This window comes from Psammomys obesus, unplaced genomic scaffold (genome assembly GCF_907164565.1).
Source record: "Psammomys obesus unplaced genomic scaffold, mPsaObe1.curated_primary_1811, whole genome shotgun sequence".
NCBI lineage: Eukaryota > Metazoa > Chordata > Mammalia > Rodentia > Muridae > Psammomys > Psammomys obesus.
In genome coordinates this window covers 16572863-16582225 of record NW_026596051.1, presented here as the reverse complement: position 1 = coordinate 16582225, position 9363 = coordinate 16572863, and positions in this window count along the sequence as shown.

Below are 9363 nucleotides of genomic sequence, written 5' to 3'. Positions count from 1 at the left end.
ACTCTGTAGACCAAACTAGCCTCCAACTCAGAGATACACCTGCCTCTGCCTCCAAGTGCTGGGATTAAAGGCATGCCCCACCACTGGCAGGCCAAGATGGGCTCTTCCAAAGAGTATCTAACATGTATTACATACATGCTTAACAGACTTAAGTGTAATGAAGTTTTGGTTTCTTTGTAAACTCAGTTATGTTATGTAAATATGTTTTTGTTTTAATCCCAAGTGTAGGATTTTAGTTGGGCTATAGTTTGTCCACATCTGTTAATTGTCTCTGTGGAGCGTGGCTTTTGCTGGCTGGTAATGGCCTTCCACGTGTGAGAAGATAGGGCTGCTTCACAGCAGATGACTATGATTTGCTTCATGCTCTGGCAGAGGCATAATTTTGCCAGCTGCAGATAGTTCCTTTGATTATGTGACATTTGGGATTCTGGGGACTTTTTAGATGGTATATAATGCCTGGGTCCCTAGAGACGGAGTGGGTAGTTGGTTGGTTGCTGTTGATTTCAGTTTGTTAAGTAGTCATGTGCAAAGAAGAAACAAGAGGAAATTGGAAATTGCAGTCCTGACTGCAAAGATCAAACTTGCCCCAAGAAACTCAATACCCCTAAATCAGCAGGAAGTAGTCTAACAATAACGTTGTCCCCTTTCCCACCCTTGACTTTATTTAGGGATCTCTTTCCTTTCCTCTCTATACCCTTGTCCCTTTTATCTAGTGTTTTGGGGTTGAAGGGGTAGAAGAAAAGGGATGGAGAAGAGTGGAAGAAACAACTCACAAAGTAGCAAATGTCGGCTACATACACATACGTTACAATGATTTTTTATAAAAATAGTATCCTATAAAGACTTTTTCTATAAATCAGGGTGGAGAGCCGGGCATGCTGGTGCATCTGTGATCCCAGCGCTGCAGAGACAGAAGTGGGATGGTTAAGTTTGAGGTCAGCCTAGGAGGGTGAGGCACACACACGCCCTGCACCATGCATGAACATCTTTAGTGTAAATGTTTCTTAGTTTCTCCTGCTGTTACACACCGTTCCTTAGCTGAATTCTTCCTTATTTCAAAGCCACAGTCTTGTGATCACAGTAGCACAGTAACTATTTTCTTCTGTGTAACTCTGTATATTTGCACATGTTCATAGAATACTTTTCTATAGATAGAGATGCTGGAGCAATGGTTATAAATTTTGCAAGTTTTAACAAAGATTGCTTCACTGTTCCCCTGTTGCCCTGTCCTTCCAACAGTGTTGGGAGAGTGTTTATTTCTCCATACCATCCAAGAATTTTTAAATGATTAACAATCTGACCACGAACAAGGGCCATTTCATGATACTGTGAATTTTTATTACTTGTAAGGATGAAAGTTTTTTATTTTTATTAACCATTTTATTTCTTCTTTAGGACTGCATAATTTTAGCACACCTATTAAAATTAAGACTGGAAAATAGAGAATAATAAACTGTTGAAATTCTCAGCCCTCAGTATTATTATCCAAGTTATATGCTGCACAAGGGACATTTTATTTTACTTCACATTTACCTGGTGAACACACCATTTGCTTAGAATCTAATTTTACACGGTTTGCGTCAGTCGGAGGGAGTAAGCTGCTGAGTACCTGCCCGTGTGCCCTGTTGTTGAACACAATATCACCATTCATGCATAACATTGGTATGCAGAACATCACACTCAGACTTGACTGGAAACTTATTAAGGTTCTGTGTCCAGCTCTCAGTGCAGCAACCAAAGAGGAAGCCGGAGAGCTTGGATGTCATTCAAAGGAGAGCCATGGAGTTGATTAAAGGGTTTGAAAAAATAGAAGCTGTGAGCGAAGGTTAAAAGAACCGTGCCTACTCAGGCTTGAAAACAAGCAAAGGCTGAAGAGTGAGTTAATAATGGAATCCCAATAAAGACAGCTCTTATGTGGTAGGTGGGTGATTGGCTGTTTCCTAAATGTGTTAAGAACAGACAAAGAGCATCTGTACTTCAGCATACACATGTCAACTAAATGTAAAGAGAAACTTCCCCAGAGCATTAATAAAATTTGATGTTTACGTGTATAGTAAATTTGATGTTTATGAAGCTGTGCATAGACTTTCAGGTCAATGGGTTACCACACAATTCATTGTTATTATATGAACGACTATTGGGTGGAATCGACAATAGAGTGGCCGTGTGGGCTAAAAAGGAAGATGAAGATGGTGCGTCACCTCACTCACGAAAGGGGTGGAGGGGGAGACTGGGAAGGCAATAGCACAATGCAAAACCAAGCAAAGACACTGGAGCTAATTTTTACAGCATGCCAGGGTCTCCCCACCTTCACCGTTTGTACAGCACACCCACTTAGATGTTCGAGTCAGAGGACACAGCCTCTGTTCGTCTTCTTGTGAAGCTCCTGTCCCCTCTTGGTCCTTCTATCCTTCCCTCCATTCTTCTTCTCGTGCTCTTCCCAATGTTTGGCGGTTAGTCTCAGCATCTGTTTCAATCCATTGCTGGGTAGAACCCCTCAAAGGAAGCTATGTTAGGCTCCTGTCTCCAAGCATAATAGAGTGTCATTAATAGTGTCAGGAGTTGGCTCCCATGGAGTGGCCAGGCATTGGTTGGACATTCCCTCAATCTCTGCTCTATCTTTATCCCTGGACATCTTGTGCAGGGTAAATTCTGAGTCAAAGTTTTTGACTCTCTCTGCTAGAAGTCTTGTATGGTCAGAGGGTGGCCTCTTCAGTCTCCATGTCCCCCTCTACTAGGGGTCTCAGCTAGAGTCATCCCCTGTCCCTTCCCAGGAGACTGCCCTGCCATAGGTCACCACATGCTTCAACTTCTTATTGAACAAATTGAGCACATACTCAAAGAAAAAGGCTATCAGAAGGCTGGTCCATCTATCCAGCTTATTTGATCTCTTCCTGTCAGAATCATTTCTCAGCAGAAAACTCTTGAACCAAGGAAACAGCAAGCTGCCTGTTCCTCACTCTTTCTAAGCTGTGTGGGCTGAAGGGAATCAGGGAGAGTAATCTTTCTTCACTCTGCAGGGCATGAAGTCCTCTAGGAAAGGGGACTGAAGTTCATTAGCCTTTTCATTCTCCAAACTTACCAGGAAAGTGTTCACCCAGGAGCAAAGGGTATGAGCTTCCAGAACAAATAAAGAACTGCTTCCAGGCATCCACACACCTGTAGAGATCCAAGTATGCACACATTCAGGATCACAGCTTTGTTCTTAAAACATGAAGCGTTTTCTGAGTCACTGTGTTCAGTGGATGCTGGCCAGATATGGCCAGGTCACTTACCTTGTGTCATCACCAACTATCACTTTCTTTGTCTGGCAAATAAGGAGGAGGTAATTAGACAAGGCAGACAAGTGTGGGCCATGGAGCCTAACGCAAAGAGTTAACTGACAAGTTTTATCACTATTAAGTAATGCTCATTTTGTCTGATGATAAAACAATGTATAAACGATAAATTAAGTTCCTGCGTTTGTAAGAACACATTTGTTAAACTGCTATCTCACACTTGGCTAAATAATAGATTCCAGCTTAGAAAACAAGATTTTACTTTTGGATAAGATATTAACTGGATAATATTAAATACCAAGAATGAGTACAGAAACACTCCCTTCAAAAACTGCTCATGAAGCACTTTAAGAAGCTAAAACTATTTTCTGCATAGGACTTTGAGGAAAACTTACAAACGACCAGGGAAGACACACATAGAAATGCTTCGTGGTGGGCTGTTGTACAAATATTAATCTTTATTTTAATTAGAAAAGCTCAAATGAAGCCCCTTAGAGATTTCTTCACAACTAAGAGTAGGAAGTCTTGCGGAAAAGCAGGAGATGCTCCATGAGCCTGGCAAGTCTTTGCCCTTTAAACTGCAGGAAACACAGCCATATCTGTAACAGTAAAGACCAGTCTCAGGGCAGACTCCTTGTGCTCCTTCACCTTACAGAACCTGCCAGCAGACAGAACCAGGGCTGCAGATGAAGAGTCAAAGTACCTTCTCCAAAGGCAAAGGGGGTCTAGTGAAAACCTTCCCCAAGCAGGAGTCCTAGAGGTCTGTGTCCTATTTCTGGGCCATTGAGCATTTCTTCACTGTCTTACTAGATCCTTTTGGATACTGGGCTGTGATGAGGGTCCAAAGATGCTCCTTATGCTCCTAGTCCGTATGTTGTAGATCAAGTCAGGACCTGAAAGATAGAACCAAGTGTCTGAGAACCTAGACAGTGACATGGGCAGTGACAGTGAATTCGGGGTGCCCACTGGAAGAGTGATGTGCTGTGAACACTGTGGTCCAGAGTTCTCCAGCAACAGCTGTCTCACACTGGTAAGGCTGAGGGCCTGTAGTGTCCAGTCCATAGGATGGATGTCTCGGAGTCCCAGGCTGGTGCTGGAGTCCTGAAGGATCCCTGATCTTCCATCTACATTGGAATCCTGAAGAGGTTGTTTCTGACACAGTGAAGGAATGCCTCAGGACAGATGAACTTTCCAGTGAGAGCGAGGACAAGCAGGCCAAAAGCAAAAGCTTCCTTCTTCTGCGTCCTTTTCTGTGGGCTGCCACTGAAGATGCCCAGATGCAGGGTGGGCCTTCCTCCTTCCAGTACTCTGATGAGCACACCTATCCATCTCCCCCTCCATCCTCTCACTGTCGATTTTAATTTGCATGTACTAGGGAAACATAGAGTAAGGGATGGCTGGTATCTCCCCAGTTCTGGCTCCTTTTGCCCAGGAGTGTGGGGTGTACTTTGTAAAGGTGCTCTCTCCCCGCTCAGTAAATTACAAGTGCTTCTCCTTGGGGGCCTGCGACTGAGGTAGCCCTGTCCTAGGTGCCGGCTGCTGTAGAGAGCTGCCACAGCGGATTTGAAACACCACCCCCTAAGCATTCATTGCTAGTATGGAAAACGTGTGTTCCATCAGCAACTCTGCTAAAGGTCCTAGTGCTTCTCGAATATTTGCATATGCAGTGCTGTGTGGTCATTGGCAGGGACTCCTGGCTACAGCAGGCACCTTCTCTCTCTTAACGTCACAGTCAGGGTTTTAGTATTTCACGAAGTATGTATATACTGGTTTTCTAAAAGCATTTTTAAAATCATAAATGGCATATAAGTATGTTATTTTTCTGTAACTTGATAATATTCTTTTTTTAACCATATTTGGTTGAAAAATGAAGAGTATATTGACTTTAAAAAATTATGTGTTTGTGTGTGCACATGAGAGCTGTGCCCAGAGGCCAGAGATTTTGGACTCCTGGAGATGGAGTTACAGGAAGAAGTAAATTGCCCAACAGGCTCTGGGAACCAAACTTTGGTTTTCTGAAAGAGCTTCCACAGCCCTTAACCACAAGCCAACACTGTGTGCGTACAAGCGTACATTTATGTTTGTATGTGCGTGTGAATGTTTATCAGTGAACCTGTGCATAATATGTGCATACACGTGTATATCGATGAGCGCATATGAGTGTATGTATGTGTGTGTGCATGTGTATGCTTGTATGGATGCATGTATGGATGTGTGTGCACGTGAGTATGTTTACGCCTGTATATCTGTATACTCACATGTGTACATATGTGTATAGGCACGTATATCTATGTTTGTTTGGCTATATTTATATGTGTGCACGTGTACATTTATGTATGTGTACACAGTCCTGTCATGTGTGTATAAACATCTTTATGTATACGCACATACATTTATGTTTGCACTTTATGTATGTGTATGTGTATACATGTTTATATTTATTTATATATATGAGTGTGTGTACATGTTTATGTACATTGTGTTCATGTGTAGGTGTGTTCATTTGTATATTTATTTGTGTATATTAACATGTGTGTACATGTGTGTACCCATGAACATTTATGCGTGTAGACGTGTATATTGTGTGTATGACTATGTCCACATGTGTACATTTATCTGTATTTGAGGGTGTATATTTATGTCCATGTGTGATTATGTGTGCACTTCTGTACACGTGTGTGTTCCGAGTATACATTTCTATATTTGTGTGTTTACGTGTGTCTATCTATAGGTGTATATCTGTATTTGTGTTAGTGTATGTGTATGCTTACGTGTCTGTACGTGTGTATATGTAAGTGCATGAGGGTACATGTGCATGTTCGTGTGTATACATGTTTATATGTTTTTATGTATACCCTCTTGAGACCTCTGGAATCATATAAGGCAGTAGCTTGAATCTCTTATTGTCTGTTGTGCATAACCACCCGTGACCCTTCACAAGCTCTTTGCAGCATTATTAGTGTGCAAAGCCTCCTGGCTCAAGGCCTTTTCGGTAGCGAGCTGGCTGTGGTAGCCCTGCCGGCGACCTCAGCACGAGCGAGGCTGAACCAAGAGGGCTGAGAATTCCAGGTCCATCTGAGCTAGGCAGTGAGATGTATCTCACACGACAACAACAAGGCCAACAATGAGTTGTTCTTTGAGCCATGAACTCACAAAGCAGGATGACACCATTTTCTTTGATTATAAAGTAGACTTTCATATAGTTGAGGTCTCATTGGACCCCTTTGCAGTGTTTGTACTATAGCACAAATATTTTAGGTTTAAAAATGTTAAAAGATGGCCACAAATTATAATAATCATTCCAGCTTTGCAAGAGGGCCACTGCACGAGTGGTTTGTCTGAATGTATTTATGTGCACTATATCCTTGACAGCTGCCCAAAGAGGTCAAAAGGGGACATCAGATTCCCTGGAGACAGAAGCAGCCAGATTTCTGTGGATTCCAGGCCAGCTTGATCTGGCTAGTGAGTTCCAGGCCAGTCAGGGCCACGGAGTGAGACGCTGTCTTGAAAAGAAAACAGAAAGTTAGCCACATAAGCACGCTTCAGGTACTCAGGGGCCACATGTGGTCACCTTGTTGGCTGGGGCAGCTGCAGAGAGGACACACCTGCTGTGGATCTCCGTGGAGCCAACGGTGGCTTTCTGCCCTCTGCCTCCCAAATGCTAGGCCTACAACAGGCCTGTGTCACCATGCCTGGCCAATGAGCTCCATTCCACGTATTATAATCACCACATCCTTAAATTCGTAAACACACTACAGGGATGGCTTCCATTTAAGTAGCTTCAGCTTATATTCGATTAATGTGGTCTAATTTATCTCAGAGAAGTATATTTAATATACTTTCAGCGGTGTTTATAGGAATATGCTGGGTACGCATTACTGGAATTGCTCTTGGTCACGTTTTTATACAATCCCGAAATGAGGCAGTAGCTTAAACATGGGTTCACCGGACCCGTGGGACATTAACGGAAGCTGGATATGCAACACTGAAAACAGCACTAGCGCTGAGAGTGGGCAGGAATCCGAAACAGCGTGAGCCCATTTGTGGAGCAACAGGTCAGCCTGTAAGTTCCTCATACGTTACCAGGGAATACAGTGGATCACTGACTGTCATCCATCTGTCGATTTAGTCTCCACTCCCACTCATTATGAAGCAAATGCCTTACTTCTGCATCAAAATCTTATCCAAATGATTAACACAGTTTAAGCCAGAAGCATTAGGAATTCACAAACCAGGACACAGGCACAGTAACTGGCACTTCTGGTTTATTTCACATAATTGTTCCTGTTTCGTTTCCTTTCTCTCCTCCCTTCATTCCCCTAGGGAGAGCATCATGAGCATGGAGAGCCAGGCTCTCCCCCATATCACATCCCTCCTGTCTCACTGCCTCTTCGGCTTTACTTCTATTTGTAAATTTTATTTGTATGTATGCGTGAGTGTCTGAGTGTGCGCCATATGTGTTCAGGTGCCTGTGGAAGGCAAAAAAGAGCATCATCTCTCCTGGAGCTGGAGCTGCGAGCAGGCGGTATGGGAAGCAGCTCAGGTTGTTGGAAGGGCAGCGGGCTCTCTTAACCATAACTCGCTTCTCCACCCCAGCTCTTTGCCTTAGTGTCTTCTCTGACCTACCCCTTTGCATGACATTGCTTCTTTGGGGAACCCGGACTCTCCCACAGGACAACCTTGTTCTGTTGGGCTGGGTTGGACTTGATAAAAAGCTTGGTTGGTGTGTGGCTCTCCTCTGGAGCTCCACTTTCCCAGTTGCAAAGCTTGTTTTAGGCAGTGACTACAAACCATCGTATGCCTCTTCCCTTTGCCTGTTTTGGAGGCTGATGGGAGTGGAGTGGAGTTGTTCAGCTCTGTTTCACTTTTGCCCTCACTTTGAAAAGTGACCTCTAATGTCTTGTCTCCTCGTGATGATACAGACACGAACTTGAATTCGCTTTTGGTGGTCCTCCAATCAGCTGAACAGGGAGGGAGGCTTTTCAGCAGCCACTTGCCTTCAGCTTTTAAAGTATGTCTTTGTTGGTGTTACAAAAGGACAAAGGACAGTTTCATGGACAGCACCTTCCCTTGTCTTTGTGGTACAGGGAGGCATATTTCTAAATACCCGACAGTCTTTTTTCTGCATGCATTGCACTTGAGCCATTTTTTTTTTTCTAGAACCCGGCTCTATTCATTCCTGACTTGGAACTCTGATGATTTAGATGTCTGTAGTGATTGATTTTTTTTTTTTAATTCCCTCCCTGTTTCGTTTTAAACTCCGAGGACTAAGACAAATTATGTATCTCCTTTAGGTCTGGTCAGATGTAAATGTTACACAAATTACGGTGCTTGTTTGGTTGTTGCTCATGAACTCATTTGTTTGAGAAGAATCAGTTAGCCTGGAAATCGCTGGGCAGCAGGCAGTCTGGCCTCCAACTCCCTTTGCTCCTGTGAGAAAGTGAGGCAGAGACATTTCACCAGGCTGAGACTGCCGTACAGGAACAGCAAGGGCCGGCCACAGCCTTTCTATGGAATGGACATGAATGTACAGAGAGGCTGGGGAATGTTTGTGTGTGTCTCGTGTGTGTGTGTGTGTGTGTGTGTGTGTGTGTGTCTAGTGTTTGTGTATGTCAGTATGTGTCTATGTGTGTTTGTGTGTGTCTGGGTGTCTATGTGTAGGTATATGTCTGCATGTATGTGTATGTATTATATGTATGTGCAGGTGTGTGTCTGTGTAGGTGTATTCTGTGTGTATGGGTATGTATGTGTAGGTGTGTGTGTGTGTCTATGACTGTGTGTCTCTGTTCATGTGTATGTGTATCTGTCTGTGTGTCTCTGTGTATGGACCTGTATCTGTGTGAGCATGTGTGTTTTTGTGTTTATGTGTGTCTGTTTCTGTGTCTCCCTGTGTTTATCTGTGTATCTCTGTGTGTATTTGTGTGTCTATGTGTCTCTCTGTGTCTGTATTTGTATGTGTCTGTGACTATGTGTATGTCTCTGTGTGTGTCTCTGTGTGTGCGTCTGCATATGTGTGCATCTCTGTGTGTCATATGTGTGAGTATGTCTGTGTATTTGTGTGTGTGTCTGTGTATCTATGTATGTG